Source organism: Crocodylus porosus, unplaced genomic scaffold, assembly GCF_001723895.1.
Source record: "Crocodylus porosus isolate Cpor-Errol unplaced genomic scaffold, CroPor_comp1, whole genome shotgun sequence".
Classification (NCBI taxonomy): domain Eukaryota; kingdom Metazoa; phylum Chordata; order Crocodylia; family Crocodylidae; genus Crocodylus; species Crocodylus porosus.
Window position 1 is genome coordinate 18,871,352 of NW_017728947.1, and position 19,909 is coordinate 18,891,260.

The window sequence follows — 19,909 nt, forward strand, 5'->3', positions numbered from 1 at the left end:
GGCCCCTCCCCCTGCGAGTCCCCCCAACACCCCCTCCCCCTGCCTTGGTCAGACCCATCACCCAATCCCATCTGGCTGTGGCTGACCTCCTGGACAAATGGGGCCAGGGGGACATGCTTTGACAGTTCAAAGCAAGCCACCACACCCAGAACATCTTTCAGGAGAAAGCTGCCCAGATGGCTGGGCAGGGGACGCAAATGACAGTAGTGCTGCACAAAGGCCAACCCTGCAACCACAGTCCACTGGTAGCTGGCCCAGAGGGGCAGATGGTTCTACTGGCTCTGCAGTCCCCATCTGAGTCTGGCAGGTGCACAGCAAGTCACAGCCAGGCAGCAGCCCCCACTGCCAGACTGCTGCAGTGGGTAGAGGGTGCAGGGAACTCTCAGGGCTTCTTCAGCAGTCCAGCTGTCCCCAGGTATCAATTGGTACCAACTGGCTGGGCCCCAGAAGCTTCTGAGAGCTAGTAGCCCTGAGCTACTTGCCTGGGTGGCTTTTTATACTGCTGGGGCCAGGACAGGGTAGCTTTTTATGCTGCTTGGGACAGCACAGGTGCTGGCCCTGGGCTCTAGCTCCTCCTGGCTGAAGATCTGTGAGGAGCCAGGCAGGGTTATTTTGCCCCAAGTGGCACAATTTGCTCCATAAGAAAGTGGATGTCTGAGCACGTGCGCTGAAGCAAAAAGCCCCAGCTTAAATTTGCACCACTTCTGTCTGAGCTGCTGCAAGCGCAGGTGCTTGCATGTGTGGATGTGCCCCATAGGGGCATACTAGTGTTCTGCCTGGATGTTTCTTAGTCATGTGATCCTTGCGCATTGCTCTGATTGTTGCAAGAGAAAGGACCAGATCCAGACAGGTAAATTTAGACATCTAAGTGACAAAAGTGATCTAGAATAATGCCACTTCTGCAGCTGTGAATAATGCCACTTCTGCAGCTTTGGTGTTTAAATGTATTTGGTGCCTAATTTTTGGTTCAGAAGGAACAATGGACACTTTTAAATTTAGACTTTGAGACAGAAGCATCCTAGTCCGAGAACCTAAGCACCTAACTGCCATGTAAGCTTCACTGTAGTGCAGAATGGAGCTGGGACAGTGTATAAACTCCACCTAGGCAGGGGGAGGACTGATTCCTTTGGAGTATGCTGAATGTTCACAGAGAGCACTGAGTTCAGCATAAAACACAGTAACCATGACCCCTTTCTCTCAGACAGCCATTTCATCTACATACACCCCTAGAAGAAAGAAGAGGATGTGGTTGTACCCTCCTTTTGCATAGCAATCTAGTGGTTATAACACTTACCCAGAAAATTGAAGATTTGGGTTCCAGGCACTCCAGAATCTATGCTACTTTTCCCAATTCAAAGGAGACTGTCTTCATTACTATGTACTGGGCCACAGTGCAGATAGGAGTTCAAGAGTCATGAGGCTATGAGATAAGCAAAGAAATTAAAGCTAGGCCACTGTTGCCAAAGAAGCATGAGACAGGAAAATGAACAATATTAGAGGGATTATGACTCTGCGGACCAGTGACTGAGGGTACTCAGTTGGGAGAAGGAGGTTCTGAGTTCTAATCACTGCTGCCAGTGTTTGTACATTTTACATAGGGTTGTTATTTGGTTTAAATCATTAATAAACCTAAGAAGAGAGGCCAGAACCCAGGACTCCAATTCTCACAGCCATTCAGGGCTACAGTCATTTTATCTTGCTTTTATTCTGGTCTAATGCTTTTCGGGCTACAATGGACTAGCTTCAGTTAGAGAAGTAGAGAGCGATCTAGGTTTGAATGCTTTCAGACTAAGGAGGCCTGATTGTGTGTAAGTGCCTAAGTATGATTCCTTGAATTACTTTCTCGCATCATGGCAGAAAATGGGGGCCATTTGCATATGTCCCTATACCACGAGTGCCAATATGTGGATTTATGCCACATGAATATTGTTTTGGCCAGTTAATCTGGCTAGGAAGAGCACTAACCTGAGGATCCTCATCTGAAAGGCAACATGAAAGTACACTACTTTCTGCCCTGGTTTAGTTATATGTATCAAATTAAACTTATCCATTAGTTCCCTTTTTTGTAACTTCCTTCCTGACCCCTCTCATAAATCATTTTCTATTCTTCTGGACTTGCTAGTAGGTGAATCATTCAGTAGCACTACACTGACAGAAATGTCATAGTGATGTTATATGAAAAATTCTTTGGCCCTTCTTTCCCAATGGCTTTATAGAAGCTGACGTAAATCCTTTGTACATGACGAGCTTCCTGTTCCATTTAGCCAGGCTTCCTTTTCCTTGCTTTTCCTTGATGTCTGCCTCTTCCAGTAGTCCTACAGTAGCACATTCTTTGAATTTTAATGCAGTGTTAACAAACCTGTGCTGTATGTGTACATATAGTATGTGTGTGTTGAATTTCTTTGTAGCCTGAAAGGAACACAGACCTGCTCTACAGAGAATAACTAGCACTGCCTCAAACAGTAGTTTCAACTATGGTCATACAGTGTTTAGTGATGAAAAGCTGGCATGGCATGTCCAATAGGAAGGACTGTGAAAGTGAAAAAAATCTTAGTATGTACAGGCATAGCTGGAAGCGATACTGGTGACTAAGGTTGTCCATCACTTCCAATTGTAAAATTCTTATTCAAGTTGTTTAAAATGTCGAGGTATTTTAACCATTTTTTACTCAGATTTCCTATTCTTGGTGACTGTTTCAGGCTGACTTGTTTTGTTTTGTTTTTAAAAATTCAGCCAAAAAATGGTTCAAACATTTCTGAGAATAAGTTTAGGAATGTTGTTTTACTAATATATGTGGGACAGAAATTTGATCATTACAATAAAGAAGCGGATACTAATTTTAAGGATTTAAGTTTGCTGTAGACCCCTCCTTGCAAGTTGATGAATTCCTGTTTTTTGTATAGTTCTTGCCACTTCCAGGATAATCCCAAAGCATCTGAATTATTTTGATTCTGTGGTATTGACATTTATAAGGCAAATTTAGATGATATATAATATGCATGACCACGGGGACAAGGGGGATGGATATGTTTGTATACATACGATATTTCTGTTAAAGAGCAGGAAAACTAAGTTGTTTTATTTTTTGGTCAACAAACCATAAAGAGCAAATGTTGCAAATTGAAGGTGAGTTAAAGCAAAAATGATCCAGGAGGATCTGGCAGCCTAGTCAATCCATCTGCAGCCTCACCACGTAACAGACCCAAAGGCATCTCTGAACTGCCTCTTGCATATAAACCAGATGCTGCCACTGGAAAATATTTCAGTTTGGCATCTGTTCCCAGATGGTCAAACCTGTGCCCTGTATATATTATAATGGGTGCAGTTAATGCTGCCAAATGGAGGAAAAATAGAGAAATAATGATTCGATCTTACTATCAATGACAACAATAACAATATGCTGAGAATCGCCCTAAATGAAAAACCATCTTGGAATCCAGAAGATCTACTTCTCACCAAGCAGAAGTGGTTCTCACCTAGTCTGGGACTAGATGAGGGGGCCAGTCATAGTGGATAGTTTAAGAAGGGACCCCTAATAAAGCCCTGCTTAGAGATTTAGTGTTGGAGTGATAGTGATCAGCATGGGTTTTTCAGATGACTATGGACTCTAGATGAGGAAATCGACAGGAAGAGAGAATGTTGAGCAGCAGAGAGGCAATGGATTGCAGCACGATGGGAGAGAAACCTAGATTTGAAGACCACCAGGCAATCTAGATGAAGACAAGGAGAAGAAAAGAGAAGGATCGATGAAGCAGAACCTAGCAGACAGGGTGCCAGAGATAGAAAAGCCTAGGACATCCTTTGTTGTGATTCCCCAGCCCTCACCTCCCCCCCAGGCTGGTTCAGTCAGACAAGATTCATCCTTAGACAACTAAGAAACATTTAAGTGCTGAGGAAATTATATTAATGATTACAAGTGGGGAAATCTACTCCCTTCTGGGCTGTGCTGAATCAATGACACAGCACTGTGGTACTGAGAAATTGTTCAGGATACACACCTGGCTATATATTGACTAATTAAAGCTCCAAGATTGTTTGGTTTTTTTGTGAGGTGAAAAAAAAGGAGGATGGGGTCTTAACTGGCTCTTCTGGACAAATTCTAATTCTGATAATTTACTTCCTCTTCCAATTTCATTTGGCTACTCCTCATCCTAGCTGTTGCATATAGTTTTTCTGTGTTATTAAACAGCTGTTGTGTTTCTAATAATAGGTTTCTGCATTTCTGTGACAGATGACAAGTGAAGTAAGACTTAATTGATTAATGGTTATAAAGTGTTTTGTGAGTCTTGGATAAAAGGTGCCTCAGAATAGCAAGCATTATTATTGGACTTGTGTACCAATAGAGCAATTCTATTTGGATTACTTGCTGCTTTCTGTGTACAGAGTAGTTGCATCCTGACCTAATGATATAAGGCCCCTTTTACTTGCCAAGACTTTATGTTACTGTTTAAACAGGCAGGATGAGAAAGAATGGCCTTTGTTATTACTGTTCAGAAACTTTCTCAAACAGCCTGCAGTCATACATGATCTCAATTACCTTTTGCATTAAACTTCCTCACAAGGAATTTAAAATCCCCTAAATTCAGTTATAGGTTCATAGATTTAGGGTCGGAAGGGACCTGAGCAGATCATCAAGTCTGACTCCCTGCCCTGGGCAGGAATGAATACTGGGGTCATAAGACCCTTGGTAAGTGTCGCAGGGCACTTTCACGCCCCACTCCTAGTAAGACTGAAACTTGGGAGGGGGAGATGTGTCGCGGGGCACTGAACTGCCTGCTCCTAAAGGACAGGTGTGGGCTGCTGGGGCAACCACTGAGGTCAACTGACCAGGAAGGGGGCAGGGTCTGGCCTATATAAACAGCCTAGGCTGAGGCCAAGCAGGCAGTTCCCCTCTGGCAGTTGTGGGGGATGGAGCTCTTTGGGAGCAGGCTGAGTTGAGGAGCCTGAGGGCCTGAGCACCTTATGAGAGAGGATACCAGGCAGAGGAGCCCCTGGTAGGGATTTGGGGAAGACAAAGAGCATGATGGGTTAGGGTTTATGTTTGGCCAGGAGGCCTGAGTTTGTGTTGCAGCCGATTGGCTTATGGTTTTTGTTTGTTGTTACACCGGAGGACCAGGTGAGGCTGTAGGGGTTGGAGGAGGCCTCATGGGAGCTCCCCAGTAGTGGTGGGGTTCCTGGTGCCACAGAAGGTGCCACATTTTGGGGTTTGTATAGACCCCGGCCCCAGTGGGGCAGTGTTGTGTGGGGCGAGGAGCCCAGTGCAAGTGAGTGACCTGAGAAGGTGGGTCTGGGGGCCAGGTACGATTGGCATTCGTATCGGGATAAGCCCCAGGGAGGGCATACTGGGGCCTTGTACTCGGCCTTGGTCCCCTTGTACTCGGCCTTGGTGAGGCCGCAGCTGGAGCACCGCATCCAGTTTTGGGCTCCACAATTCAAAAAGGATGTGGAGAAGCTTGAGAGAGTCCAGAGGAGAGCCACGCACATGATCAGAAGTCAGGAAAACAGATCTTACGATGACAGGCTGAGAGCCATGGGACTCTTTAGCCTGGAAAAGCGTAGGCTCAGGGGTGATCTGATGGCCACCTATAAGTTTATCAAGGGTGACCACCAGGATCTGGGGGAACGTTTGTTCACCAGAGCGCCCCAAGGGATGACGAGGTCAAACGGTCACAAACTCCTGCAAGACCGTTTCAGGCTGGACATAAGGAAGAATTTCTTTACTGTCCGAGCCCCCAAGGTCTGGAACAGTCTGCCAGCGGAGGTGGTTCAAGCACCTACATTGAACACCTTCAAGAGTAAATTGGATGCTTATCTTGCTGGGATCCTATGACCCCAGTTGACTTCCTGCCCTTTGGGCAGGGGGCTGGACTCAATGATCTCCCGAGGTCCCTTCCAGCCCTAATGTCCATGAAATCTATGAAAGAAGCCCCGAGGGAGGGCGAGCGTACGGGTAGAAGAAGCCTGAAGGAGGGCGAGAGTACGGGTAGAGGCCTTGGGGAGGGCCGTTAAGGCAAGACCATAGACACAACAACATCTGGAACAACTGAGAGGCTTGGGGCGTGGTATTAGGGGTGGTAGGAGCCACGCAAAGCCCACAGGGCTGGGTGCACTAGATCGATTTACATGGGACAAAGGCTGGGATAACTAAGAGCACCGTGCTCAAGAGGGTAAAAAAGCAGCCTCCCTTTTATAATATTTACCAGCAAGACGTGGCGGGTGAGATAACGAGGGTGCATGGACACCCACTTGCCATGGTAGGGGGCGCCAGGAGAGATCACGGCCACTCCTGGGCCCCCGCCCTGTGACAGTAAGTTTAAGCTCATATAACCCCAGCTAGGTAATTATCACGCCTCTTTTTAAAGACCCCTAAGGTAGGAGCCAGCACCCACATCCCTTGGAAGGTGGTTCCAGATCCTGGCTGCCCTGACTGTGAAGTTATGCCTCCTGATGTCTAGCCTGAACCTACTCTCAATCAACTTATGGCCGTTGTTCCTTGTTACTCTGGGAGATGCTCAGGGGAGGACGGTCTCACCCATTCCCCTCTGGTCCCCCATGGTAAGTTTATGGTTGGTTGCTAGATCCCCTCTCAGCCTTCTCTTGTGAAGGCTAAACAGGTTCAGGTCTCGTAGCCTCTCCTCATAGGGTCTGTCCTGCTTCCCCCTGACCATGCTAGTGGCCCTCCTCTGGACCCTCTCGATGCTGGCCACATCCTTCCTGAAGTGCGGTGTCCAGAACTGGACACAGTACTCCAACTGTGGCCTGACCAGTGTCACATAGAGGGGGAGGATCACCTCCTTGGACCTGCTCATGATGCATCTATGGATACGACAAGGTGCAGTTAGCCTTACTGATCGCATCCTTACATTGGCAGTCCATGTTCATTTTAGAATCGATAATGACTCCAAGATCTCTTTCTGCCACCGTGCTTTTGAGAAGGGAGTTCCCCAGCCTGTAGGTATGCTGCTGGTTCTTACTGCCCAAGTTCAGCACCCTGCATTTGTCAGTATTGAATCCCATCCTATTCTCATTTGCCCACCCCTGTAACCTGTCCAGGTCCAGCTGTATCCTATCCTTCCCTTCTAACGTGCCCACCTCACCTCAAATCTTGGTGTCATCAGTGAATTTGAACAGGGTGCTATTCACCCCCTCATCCAAATCTCTAATAAAGAAATTGTACAGTACAGGTCCGAGGACCAAGCCATTGGGGACTCCACTGCCCACATCCCTCCAAGTCGAATATGACCCATCCACCACCGCTCTCTGGGTGCAGCCCCCTAGCCAATTTGTGACCCATCTGACTGTGTAGGCATCAATGCCACAGTTGCCTAGTTTTTTTAATGAGAATGGGGTGGGAGACAGTGTCAAAGGCCTTCCTGAAGTCCAGAAAGACTGCATCCACTGCAACACTGGCGTCCAGTGATTTTTGTGACCTGATTGTAGAAGGCAATCAGGTTGGTCTGACAGGACGTGCCCCTAATGAACCCATGCTGGTTGCCCTTGATCATCATCCCCCCTGCTGGTCCCTCACAGATGTGTTCCTGGATAATTTTCTCAAAAAGCTTCCCCAGGACCGAAGTAAGACTAATGGGCCTATAGTTGCCTGGGTCCTCCCTCCTCCCTTTTTTGAAAATGGGGACCAAATTGGCCTTCCAGTCTTCTAGCACCTGGCCAGATTACCACAAGTGCTCATAAAGCCATGCCACGCTATGACCCCTGCCAATTCCCTCAGCACCCTGGGGTGGAGAGCATCCAGACCTGCTGATTTGAACATGTCCAGCCCCTCCAGAAGTTCCTTGGTCCTCCCTTGCCCTAGGCCTGGAGGAATCTCATTTGAGTCCATCCTGAATTCTGGTGGTGGAGATGTCCCAGTCCCTGCTCAGAAAAATGGAGGCGAAGAATTTGTTAAAAAGGTCTGCTTTTTCATCTGGTGCAACAATTAGATTGCCAAATGTATCCTGCAGGGACCCCACGTTGCCTGGTGCCTTCTTTTTACTCCCTATGTATTTGAAAAAGGACTTTTTGTTGTCCTTGATCCTTGTTGCTAGCCCTAGTTCCATCTCTGCCTTAGCCTTCCTAACAGCCTCCCTACAGACTCGAGCGATGGAGGTATAATCCTCTTTGGTGATAGCCCCTCCCTTCCATTGGATGTATGCAGTCTTGAATGCCTTTGGTGAGCCAAGGGGGATTTTCAGCACTGTTGCCCCCTTTGACTTGCATTGGGCTGTCACGCCTTGAGCTCGGAGGATCATCTCCTTAAGGAATGACCACTCTTCTTGGACACCTAGTTCCCCTACTCTCTGGGACTGCAATGCCTCTCCTTACCAATCTCCTCAACTTGTTGAAGTCAGCCCTCCTGAACTCAAGAGCTACTGCCTTGATGTAGGCCCTTCCCACCCTGCACTGGATGGTGAATTCCAGTAGGCGATGATTGCTATCACCCAGGTGGTCAAGAGCCTGGAGACCCCTCACCATTGTCTGTGGCCAGGACCAGGACCAGGACCAGGACCAGGACCAGGACCAGGACCAGCAGGGCATTCCCCCTGGTGGGACTGTCCACCTCCTCGGTTAGGTGGAGGTCTTGTATCTCAGCAAGGATCCTATGTGAGTGGTCAGACCTGGCTGACTGCTCCTCCCAACAAATGTCTGGGTAGTTTAGATCACGCATGATGACCACATTCCTTGACTTAACTGTCTCCACAAGCTGACCCGAGAATTCCCAGTCCAGCTCTTCCCCCTGGTTGGGTGGTCTGTAGTAGACCCCCACCATTAAGTCTCTTTCCCCACAACCCCCTTGTATTCTGACCCAGAGCACTTCAGTCTGCCCCTCCTCTGACCCCATCCTGTTATCTGAGGACATATATTGCTCTTTGACATACAGCGCCACACCCCCACCTTTCCTCCTCATTCTATCCCACCTGTATAGTCTGTAGACCCTAATGTTTACCACCCAATCATGGGTTGAATTCCACCAGGGTTCACTGACCCCTACTATGTCTGGGTTTGTATTAGCTATCCAGAGAGCGAGATCCTTCTGCTTATTCCCCATACTTTGAGCATTAGTGTAAAGGCATTTAATGCCTCCTATCGATGCCTGCAACCCCTCCTGATTCCTGGGCATTTGTGGACCCTTTTCACTTACCTGGGTACTTCTTATGCTCATCACCTGTTAGAATTTAGTGAGAATATGAAGAAATCAGCTTGCCCAGCAGGATTGTATAATTTTTAGTATAGAATTTCATTTGTACCTAAGTACCTTGGGCTGGACCCTTGGATTTGCAATGGCTGATTTGTGCACTTCAGTGTTGCAAAGGAGCAATGCTGGCTGCTGACTTAGCTCAAAGGATTTTTTTCCTGTTATCTAAGGTGGAATCCTGTGTAGTATACAGCCAGTCTAATATCTTTAAACCACTCTTTTTCACAGTTTATGACAGATAGGCATTTCTTGATGGTCCCTTTTGATTTTAGTCATCAGATTTAATTTAGAGTATCCCCAAGGATGGTCTCAGTTACACAAAGGGCCAGCTTGAGGAGGAAACACTAAAACTTTATAGCCAAGCTTGTAAAGCAGCTTGAAAAGAGAATGGACATGTACCATCGTGAGCACAGTGCAAGATATTAAGAATCAGTAACTAATTATTATTTATCGTATATAGATACTGTATATTTCATGTGTGAATTTGTACCGACAAATGATTGCTTTGAAGAGTTCTCATGAATGAAGAGCCATTACAACAGATCTATGGAAATACATAACACTCTGGGCCAAATTTGACTACTTGGACTCATGGTAAAAAAACACATTGTTCTGTGTGGAACTGTCTTTTAAGTAAAGTACTGCCCAAAGTTAGAGGAGGTGGTAAAATATGGCCCTGTAGAATCACCCCATATGATAAAAATGTCCGATTCGGATTTCATCTGCATAGCTATTATTCTAACATACTTCCAGTGGGGTCAGTGGAATTATATTTATTTAAGACTAAAGTATTTAGGCTGAAATTCAGCAATGTGCAGAAAGCTTGCAGAAAGCCTAAATCATATTTAAGTCAAATTTAAGTCTCTGAAATAGGTTGTGCATATTCCTGAAGATGACTGTCTGCACTGAGCTGAATTTCAACTCTGGTATATATTGCCTTTACTCATCTTTATATAATACATGGAACGCGGTGTAACAAGGATTATGTTAGTACTCCTGGTACCACCCTGAAATACTCCTTGGGTATAAGTGCTATATTTCAGCTGGTGGAACTACTGTTCTACCAGTTGAAATGCTTTATACAGGGGTTCACAAGACTTCAAATGAGGAAGACATGGCTGATGCAGTGGAAAGCTCCACTGCCATGGACTAGGTTGAAGTCTAAATTGATTGGGGTTCAAGTGTTTGCATGAATAACTGAATGCTTGTACATATCCCCAGTCGACTGGAACCTCTGCAGTGTCCTTTGGCAGCCCAGAAGTGTTTGAACCCCCACCCTGGGAGATGTTCTGTGACTTGGACTGCAGTCTACTGCTGCAACCTGAGTTATGCAACGCCCCCCCATTACCAGCTGATGGGCTGGGAAAGCCCAGCCCCTCTTCACAGCCCCCAGTCTCCCTAACCAATCTCTAGGCTTTAAATGCTGCCCCCCTGCCTCTGGAGCTGCAAGCGTAGGGTTGTATGTGCCAAGAGGTGGGAGGGGGGAGTTTCTTCCTCATGGCAATTGACAGCCCCACACCTACAGCTTCACATGCAAGTCTGCAAGTGGCAGCTTGCACTGCCATAACAGATAGGCTTCTCCTCCCCATGGCAGTCTAGAACCCCACATCTGCAGCCCAACATGGGGTTATGTGTGGAGCTCCCCCTCCCCAATTCCTGTGCCAGTGCACAGGGATTGAGATCCTTGAGCTCTGGCTTTGTTGGAAGGGTTTCCCATGGGCAGAGCTTCAGAAGCACATTGGGAAAGACTTTCTTCATTATGGCCAGTGCCACAGCTGTGGCCGTGGTGGCACATGGGAAGGAGCAGCCCTAGTTGCCTATGGGCAAAGCCTTCCAACTGCTGCCAGAGGCCCAGCTTCAAAAGACAAAAAAATATTCTGGGTTTACTATCTGACAGCTGTCAGGGAGAGTTGTGAGGAAGGAGGTCTATGATCAAAATGGCCAAAATCAGTTTAAAATTAAACCTAGATGGATGTCATATCAGACTTAACTGAGCACCTTCAAGTCAGCCTGCCCAGACAGTTTACACCCTGTACTTAAGGAGCTGGCATAGCTCAGTCACTGGCACTGGATCTTTGAGAACTTGTGGCACTCAGGTGAAGTGCTCAAACGTTGGAAGAAGGCCAATGTGGTGCCTATCTTCAAGAAAGGGCTGAAAGTAGATCCAGGAACTACAGGCCCGCCATCCTGACCTCTATCTTGGGGAAGATGTTGGAAAAAATTATCAAAGAGACCGTTCTTGACAAACTGCCTGAAGGCAACACCCTGAGAGAGAGCCAGCATGGGTTTGTTGTGGGTAGGTCTTGCCTGACCAATCTCATCTCCTTCTACGACCAGGCGACATGTCACCTGGACAAGGGAGAAGAGATTGACATCATATATCTTGATTTTAAAAAAGCTTTTGATTTGGTGTCCCATGATGACATCATAGAAAAACTGGCCAACTGTGGCCTTGGCTACATTACAGTCCACTGGTTGGGGAACTGGCTCCAAGGTTGGACCCAGAGAATGGTAGTTGATGGAAATCGATCATCGTGGTGTGCCGGGACCAATGGGGTACCCCATGGTTCAGTCCTTGGGCTTATACTTTTTAACATTTTCATTAATGATGTGATGCCATTTTCATTGATGTCAGGAGTGGCCAAGTTTGCTGATGACACCAACTTTTGGGGTATAGTGTCCATACCCAAGGACAGGATGGTGATCCAGGCCAACCTTGACAGGCTCAGAAAATGGGTGGATGTAAACCTGATGGCATTCAACACCAAAAAATGCAAGGTACTCCACCTTGGGAAGAAAAACCTGCAGCATGCTTATAGGCTTATCAGTGCTACGCTTGCTAGCACCATGGCTGAAAGGGACTTGGAGGTCATGATTGACCACAAGATGAATATGAGCCACCAATGTGATGTTGCAGCCCGCAAAGTGAGCAAAACTCTGGCTTGCATCCATAGATGCTTCTCTAACAAATCCCAAGATGTCATCCTCCTGCTGTACTCAGCCTTGGTGAAGCTGCAGCTAGAGTACTGCATCCAGTTCTGGGCTCCACACTTTGAAAAGGATGTGGAGAAGCTTGAAAGAGTCCAGAGGAGAGCCACATTCATGATCAGAGGGCAGGAAAAGAGGCCTTATGATGAGAAACTGAGAGCTATGAGACTCTTCAGCCTGGAAAAGTGCAGGCTCAGGGGGGACCTGGTGGCTGTCTTAAGTATATAAGGGGTGTACATCAGGATCTGGGAGAATGCCTGTTCACCAGAGCACCCCAAGGGATGACAAGGTCAAACAGTCACAAACTCCTCCAAGACCATTTCAGGCTGGATGTAAAGAAGAACTTCTTTACTGTCTGAGCCCCCAAGGGCAGGAACAGACTGCCACCAGAGGTGGTGCAAGTACCACTCTGGATTCCTTTAAGAGACATTTGGATGATTATCTTGCTGGGATCCTTTGACCTCATCTTACTTCCTGGGGCAGGGGGTTGGACTCAATGATCTTCTGAGGTCCCTTCCAGCCCTAATGTCTATGAAATCTATGATTTAGATTAAATCAATTTTTTGAACTTCTGTACTAGACCCCCTCCAAATTCAAGTTAACTCACACTCCCCCAGCATCCCAGAATGCTTTGCACCTCCCCTGCAATTCTGCCCCCCTTGCAGGGTGGTCAGGCTCACCTTGGTTCAATCTGTCTGCTCCAGCTGAGAAGAGAGGCATGCTCTAACGTATCCAAGCTTCTGCCGTGGGCCACTGCAGGTATGTGGCTGCATTTCCAGAATCAAAAGTGAATGTTTCTTCACTTGCTTATTGCTTCAATCTATGCAGCTTTGACTAACCTGCAAAGAGTGAATCAATTCAGCCTGGGGCTTTTTGTGTGTAAGATATTTAGCCAAGAGGACCAAATTAATGAACTTGAGAAAATTTGCAGAAGTATTCTGCATTCAGCAACCTGTTGAACTCAGATTGCATGAATGATTGTGGCAGGGCACTGATAGTGCTTGCCACTTAAAGGGATTGGGCCAGGGAGGGGCAGGTGCCTGACTGGGGTGGCCATTTTAAGGCCCAGCTCCCTGACCTGAGGGCAGTTCATGATCAGCCAGTAGAGGAGAAACATTGCTTTGCTGAGCTCTGTCAGCAACACTGGAAGGACAGGGTGAGGCTATGGGGAAGGAGGAGGCCTCATTTGTCCTGGGTAAAATATGAAACTGCACCCTGCCAGTGAAGGGGGAGTATGGTGGGGCTCCCTGTGGTGGGGGAGTTCCCAAGAAATGCCAAGCCAATCACCTTCCTGGTGAAAGGTGAGTGTGGGGTACCTTATAACCCAACCGCTACATTCCTGGTGGGTTCCACTGGTACAGGGGGAGCCCAGGTTCATGGGAGTCCTGAGGCAGGTCCCAGGTTGGTGGAGGGACCTGGAGCACTGCCCAGGCTTTTTTGAGTCTTTTGGCTGCAGGGACCCTGAGAAGAGGCCAAGCATGGCTATGGCCACCTGAGCCGGATGGGGTGGCAGACCCCAGTGAGGGGGCCAATGGCTTGGAGTCCAGTATGTGTGTGTTTGTCTATTTCTGTGTGTGTCTTATGAAAGACTCAGTGCAACCACTGGTGGATGCTATCTGCGAGGCTTGGGTCACAGTGTAGGGGTGGAATGGAGCTGCGGATATCCCCCTAAACATCAGGGTTCAAAATGGGCAACCTCCCACCTGATTAACATCCCAATATTATTGCATCAAGGCGTGGCAGAAGAATGCAGTGGGGGGCTAGCTTATAGACAGGAGGCAGGCCAGTGCTTGCACCGGGCATGAAAGCTTGCCCCATCACAATGATGCAGCTAGAAAAGATATGAGAAGAGACATCCATAGATGATTATTATGCAGTTATTGTATTATGCATTACCATCATAATACAAGCCACTTTGAACCAGAATTTGCAAATTTTCCATTTCTGAATAATATTCTGTATATAGGGCTTGTGAATGTAAAATATCTTTGTTTTAGAATATGTTTTTCTGAATTTTCTTTATCGTACCCTTTGTAGCTGCTTGTAGTATTAATCCATAAATAAAAAAGCAGCTCTCCTGCCTGAATGAAGTTTATTATACGTATACACAGGCCTAGAGCAGGAAGCCAAGTTCTTTTGTTACAAAGGGTTTCAATGGACTAGGCAAAAGCATAGTCATAAATGTTGCAGTTGCAAGCGTGCTTTAAATCTTTTATTTAGAAGCTAAAGTATGCTTTATAGTGTCAGAAAACAGAGCAGAATGTGTTTCTGTGACGGTCTGTCTTGATATCAGGAGCACCTACCAGTAGTTCAACATTTTCTAAAAAAGAGTCCGTTGTAATCTAAAATGTTGATTAGATTTCAACCTTGCACCCTGGGGTATTAAATACACAAACAAAAGTACTATCATATTATTAAAAAGGACAAATGTTTTTGATCCTGTATGTTAATGGAGGGCCATAGTGTTGTTGTACCTGTAGTGATGTGATGATGAGGGAGTTTATGTAAGCATAGTTTGGTAACATTTTTTACTGAATCAACTTAATAGTTGTATTTGCTGTCTGTATCCACTCCTTTCCTGGATTTGAAGAAGAACAATTTATGCCCCAAAGTTTGTTTTGCATTTTTCCCAAATATATTATCGGTCCAATAAAATATGTTACCAAAAAACTCTTGCATTTTGATCCTTTAACTTTAAAAGCCTGTAAATTGTATGCACAGTACTTTAGAAAAATAAAAGTAATAAATTATGACATTAGAATTAGATTTAGAGCATCTGTGGACTATACCTACAAGCAGACATGGTCAGTGAGTTTTACAAGTGTTATTATCGGGAGTGAGGGACACTGGCAGGGCTGGGGGGTTGTGGATTGGGAGTGAGGGGCAATGGCAGGGGCAAGGCACCAGCAGATTAGTGTTGCTCAGCACCATAAAGCAGCTCCAGGGACAGCTGCAGCTGGACCTATGTCCTGGTGAATGAAAGTCAAATAGCAAAATATATAGGTATTTAGAATTCATTTTATTATAATGACTGAGGCATAGGTAGGCTTCCAAATTGCTTTGAAATTGTAAATATATCAAAAACATTGTATTCAACTGATACCTATAGATATAGATCTAATGGTGTTTTATTTAAGTTGCAGAAAAATATGGATTTTGGTTTTTTTAATGAGAGAATTTTGGATTTTTAAACAGAGAAAACCAAGATCATTGGCAACAACTTTATGAGCTGTCAGTAATAAGGATGCCAATGTCTATTCCCTTTGAACTATGCTTCTGGTACAATAAAGTGAGATTTGTAATCTGGTCCTGTTCATTAGAAGTATATTTTGCTCTGGATGTGCTGGTAGTGGCAGGAGAGAGAGGTCTGTCTGATTGCTTAACACAGGGGCAGCAAGCATGTACAACACCTGTACAGCTATGCAAAGAGGAGCAAGGAGTGGATTGGAGAGAGAACTCCTCTGTGGTGGACTAGAGTGAGTTTGTGGGGAACTCAAAGTAGACAAAATTAGGCACCTACAGTAGGTACTGTGCAATATTGGAGTGAATTTTAATATTTAGGTTGTTTTTATATTGGATCTTGTAAAAGACGAGAGTACAAGAATCAGAGTGGAGTGGTGGCAGGTGGGTGAAGGATGAAATGGATAAGTAGTAGGCTGTTTATTTCTTTAGCAAATGGATACAATGTTGGAATTCTGTTTCACATGCAGCAGTGTTTACTTCACTTCCCACTCTCAGCAGAAAACAAGCTCATCAAACTATAAATGGCTTCCTAATGGAGCTAAGGTATTCCTAAGGTATTTTCTTTTGCAGTACCATGGGGGCTATACTCTGTGATGTTTTGACAGACAGAATTATCAGTAGCAAATTCAAAAGATTTTCATCCACTCCATTTTGATGTTACCTGCAATTTATTTTGATGCTTACAGAGTTATAATGATGGTGCATAAAATAAAAGGCTATAAAACTTCTAATACCATGAATGCCCATCTAATAGGCTTAATGTCTGTCCCTGGAGACTAATACTGAATTCTTTAATTGTTTTCTTTCATAAATAATAGTTAGCTTGTTATTTAGAAATTGAGGTGTCATATCCTGTCCAGATTTTCAGAACACCTTAACTTAAACACAATTTATAGCATGACAGCCAAATTGGTAAAACCACATCAAAGGGTGGTGAAGAAGTGGTGGTTTGATTAGGATTTTTTTTCTAGTATTATAAGCACACACTAGGTATAGGCATCTGTCTGTCTTATGAGACAATTGATTTGCATCTAGTGAGGCATCAGCTCATTAAGCATCTGTGAGTGTGCCCGCAGAGCCCAGTTCTTGAGTGACAGTCCCTGCTGCATTTATCACATGTGATGTTCATGTCTAACAGTTCTAAATGTGATGCAGGCTTCTTGTTGAAGTGTCTTCTTACCTCTGCACATTGGGTTCTTCTTTCCCTGAAAGCCTTTATTTCAAGCTTAAAAGATTGTTTCCAATCACTCTGATCCTCAGCAATCTTATCCCCATTGTTTGGTTCAGTGTTCATTGTCTTCCCATCAGTTTTGCAAGCATCTTTGAAATGGAGATAAGGATGCCTATATAGTCTTCCTGTAAAGAGTTCTGCATACAAGAGATCTTTGAACATACAACTATTGCCTATTCTCTGCATCTGACCAAACCTTCAGAGTTGATGCTGATTGGGAAGAGAGTTGATGATCAGAATTTTGCACATTCCAAGACCTGCCAGGAAAGTCCTAGAAAGCAATGAAGGCAAAGTAAGTAAAAACTGTTGAAGCATTTGTCTTAACTATGTGGTCCAGGAGTCACTGCCATAAAAAAGTGTTGATGATGAAAACTTGATATTCTTTGACCTTTGTCTTAACACTCAGTTTTCTGTTGTTTTACATTTGTTTGCTCAACCTGCTCATAATACATGACGTTTTGCCAATACAGGTATTCAGTTTGACCTCAAGTGACAAACTGCTGGTAATAACAGAGACAGGATGCGGAAATTTACTTACAACATCCAACACATTTTACACCTATTGTGATCTCTGGTGATGAATCAACCAATGTCATGGGCCAGAATGCTTATATTGAGGCTGATTGTAAAACCAAACTCTTGGTAGGAAGAAGAGAAGTGATTAATGAAGCTTTGAATTTTGCTCTTTGTGTGGGCTATCAGTGCAGCATCATCAGTAAGCAGCAGCTCATGAATCAAAACTTTCCATGCTTTAGTCTTTGCTTTAAAGCCTGTGAGGCTGAATACTTTTACATCTAAGAATGTATGTAGATAAATTCCTTCAGTGGTAGTTCCAAAAGCATATATCAGAAAAAGAGAGAAGAAAATCCCGAACAGGGTCAAGGCAAGGACACAGCCCTGCTTGTCTTGGTTTTGAATCTCAAAAGCCTCAGACATGGATTCATATAGCTGACTGTACCCCATCATGGAAAGAGCAGATTAAGCTGAGAAGTTTTGGTGGGCAGCCAGTCTTTTCCAATAATTTGAAAAGGCCTTTTCTGCTGACAAGGTTGAAGGCCTTCGTCAGGTCAATGAAGGCAAGTATAGAAGGGTCCCCTTTGTTCTTTACGTTTTTCTTGGATTTGGCACAGTGAGAAGATCGTATCTATGGTGGACCTACTACTGTGAAGCCACATTGTGACTCTGGGTAATCAGACTTAGCAAGAATCTGAGTCTTCTGAGCACCACCTAAGTAATGACCTTACCAACAATTCTTAACAGTGAAATGCCACAATAGTTGGTGCAGTCACTGTGGTTGTCTTGGATTTGAAAACTGGCTGGGCAGGCAACTACTGTGGCCCTGGCCCTTCGGCCCAGGGCAAAGCTGGAGCCAACCTGCCACCCACCCCAGGCCAGGGTGATTTGTGCTGCAGGGGAGTGGCATATGGGGGGAGGAGAGATGTGTGCAGGAGAGACCATGTGTGCCTGCCCTCACCTCCATCCTACCTCCAACTCCCACAGCCTGCCTGCCCTCTCCTTAACTGTTTCCTCTACCGCCCCCCCCCCCCCCCAACACCCCAATCCTTACTTTTGATTCTGGCCCTAATACCCAACTTGGCCCAGGACACAGTTGCCACAGCTGCTGCTTCTTGCTTGAGCTGGGGCCATCTGATGCTTCTGATTGCCTCAGAGCAAGATGCTCTGCAGAAGGTAAATGGCTAGGGAGGTAGGTGGCTGGAGGGGGCAGGCAGCAGGGGCACAAGTACAAGTGGATGAGGAAGGGGCAGGGGAGGCAAGGTGTAGGGGCTGGTCACCTGTTTTCCCATTACTGCTTTTCCTGTCACAGATGTGGGGAGGGGGTGAATGTAAGACAGCCCTTTCCCCCATTAATTATATTCTGTTCATGGAAAATTGTAAAAAATTCCATGTCCAGAATCTAATTATTAATGTGTGTGAGGGGATGTCTTCTTAAATTTGAAGTTGTCTTGGATTCAGACAAATATAGTTTTGTTAGTGTTGTGCTTTCTCTTTTTCATACATATTTCTCATATCTTTTTGCATTAACAAAGATATTTTTTTCCTAAAACTAAGTAAATAGTGATTTTCAGATAAAATATTCAGGGTTTATTAAACAGATACTCATTTCCCTGAAGAGGTTTGTTTGTTGTTTTGGGGAGAAAGTATCTTTATATTCTATTTGTATGGCATCTACCATGATGGGGTTCTGTTGACATGGCTGGGTTGTCTTGAGATGCTTTCAAGGGTGCCATGGGATACCACATAATGTTAGCACTGTTAGGTGTACAAACATGATTTACAAGAGCAAACCAAAAATTTCAATAGGAATTTGTTGCATTAAAAATATTTGGACCCCCTGTGATCTTTCTGAGTTCTTTGCAGTGGAATTACTCTATTACTTTCCTGTAGTAAAAAAATATAACTAAAAATTAAGATCTAGCATTTTCCAAGGGGTGCCTCAAGTCCAATGAGGCCTGCCTCAAGTCTAATGAGGTCGAGAGTATGGTACTCTTTTGAGGGGGATACCACCCTGGCACCTGGTTCCCCCTCTCTGTGGTCTGACCTGTCTGCTGTCTCTGCCCTGCCAGCTCTACCTCACCTCCAGTTTCTTGCCTGCCATGCGTAGTAAACTCACCAGTCTCCTTGCCTGCCCAACCATGTCAGCCTCCCCACCTGGGGCCTGAGCTGTCCTTTGGGTGCGTCCCCTTTAAGGGAGTGCTCCCATAGGCTTCTGAGCACTTGGTGGGGCTTCAGCTGTCACAGCTGTGGCCCCTTTTGCCTCTGATCATACCCTTAGCCTTGGTCTACTGTTTAAGATCTCAGCTCCCAAGTATTGGCCCTGCTTTGGCAGCAGTCCCTCCTGCGATTCCAATCTCATGGTATGTGGCTGGTACCCCCTTCTTTAACTGAAGGGATGTTAGTGGGTGGGAGTGTGACTGTCTAGCTTCAGGCCAGCTCACCTCTCTCCATACAGAGCAGAGCAGAGCAAAGACCAGGGACTCCCAAAGATGTTTAACTATTTACAGATTTAATTTTACAGTACAGTGTCAATAAATGTATAAAACATAATTTCATAGTTTCATAGTTGGTAGGTTTGGAAGGGACCTGAGAAGATCATCAAGTTCAACCCCCTGCCATGGCAGGAAAGAGTACTGGGGTCAAATGACCCCGGCAAGGTGTTCATCCAGCCTCCTTTTAAAGACCCCCAGGGTAGGAGCCAGCACCACTTCTCTTGGAAGTTGGTTCCAGATCCTAGC